The sequence below is a fragment of the Anabas testudineus genome, chromosome 18 (genome assembly GCF_900324465.2).
Source record: "Anabas testudineus chromosome 18, fAnaTes1.2, whole genome shotgun sequence".
NCBI classification, from domain to species: Eukaryota; Metazoa; Chordata; class Actinopteri; order Anabantiformes; family Anabantidae; genus Anabas; species Anabas testudineus.
Window position 1 is genome coordinate 5,528,176 of NC_046627.1, and position 1,455 is coordinate 5,529,630.

The 1,455-nt window shown below is 40.5% G+C and overlaps 1 long non-coding RNA gene across 1 annotated transcript; it reads left to right on the forward strand.

Moving 5' to 3' along the window:
• The first annotated feature begins 250 nt into the window (after positions 1-250).
• Positions 251-1,250, forward strand: LOC117153096. Its single transcript, XR_004463533.1, has 3 exons — positions 251-327; positions 428-469; positions 587-1,250. It is a non-coding gene; the product is annotated as an uncharacterized LOC117153096 (long non-coding RNA).
• Positions 1,251-1,455: the final 205 nt, after the last annotated feature.

Sequence of the window (1,455 nt, forward strand, 5' to 3'; positions counted from 1 at the left end):
CTGGATCATCTCAGTTGAAGACAACCTGATCTCTGGAAACAAGACTTGTATCTGGAGTCATCAGTAGTTTTCTAGCAGGAATCAAACCAAAGTTTAATGGTCTTCCTATTCGATCCATCACTAGAGGAACGTACTGTGCTGATTATTTGTGATGTAAAGGTGTCGTCTGATCTGATGAGGGATGGACTGGGAGAAACATTCAGTCATGGATCTTTCAATTTGTCTGTGTCTGTTTTTCTCCACTAGTCTTTTCAGGAAGTAAAGATTCTTCTCCTGCAGAAAGTGACATCTACATTAATGTCGTCGAACAGACAGATGACAGCAGAGGTGGGCTGGACGCTCTGTGTGCTGCTGTATAGTTGTGTCCACACGTTTTGGTTCAGTTCCATCATTGTGACGTTTTACTTAGTGTGTGTTTGTGTTTCAGAGTCAACTGATCCAGATGTTCTGTATTCATCAGTGAGAGCAGGTACCATCAGAGGTCCATGTTTCCTACTGTGTAAATGTGTAAATCTGTGATGTTACAGATGAAGCAGGATCAATAAAGAGGTCAGATGTGAACTAACTGATGTTTGTGTCTCCACAGGAAACTGAAGACAGGAGACAAACAGACCAACACATCAGCAGCTGATTCTCCTTCTTCTACTGAGACTTGAACTCTGTCTTTAATCAGGACGGTTCATGTTTCATCTTCTTATCTATGTCTTCTTGTCTTCTTCACTGGCTCCTCCTAGAGCCTCATTAACACATGTTTAACCAGTTTCTATTCACTGATTCAGTTTTTCACCTTGTCTAGTTCCTGTTTATGAAGCAGCTTTAACCTGGATTGATGAGCTGCAGCAGATGTTAATCAGTCATTGTGTAGTTCAGTTAGTGACTCTGCAGATTTATTCACTGCTTTTATTTGTTATTTAGTTTGTTCCAGTTGTGATTCTTGACTGTTTGGTTTGTTTTGTAGTAACTGGGCAGCACCATGGGCCCCCAGGTGTACAGCTAGTGTTTGTTAGCTTCTGAATAAATGGTATTAAACTCTGAGAATGGACGTGAACGTGATCATTAGAGCTGCGACATGATAATAGTGACGATCACAGGTGCGTCACTAAAGTGGAGTTTGAAAAGGAACGATTCCATCAGCAGTTTGATGAAGTTTCACAGGTTGTCCAGCATTTTTGAATGATGCCTTCACATGTCCTTCAGAAAAATACTGATTCTCATGAGATTAGCTTCCTTTGGAGGAGTTCTTCAGTACTAGGTGTCTTAAGACAAACAAAGTGACAAAGTTCTTTCACATAGTTTTAGTTAATAATTCCTGTTGACTGAAAATAATCATGGGATTTTCTCACCTGTTGCTTTTCACTGTTTTCAATCAGTTTTGTCTCCAGGTCTGTTCTTGATGTGGTTCTCTTCTGTTTCTTTGCTGCTGGAGGCTACAACAAGAAAGAACCTCCTGTCAGA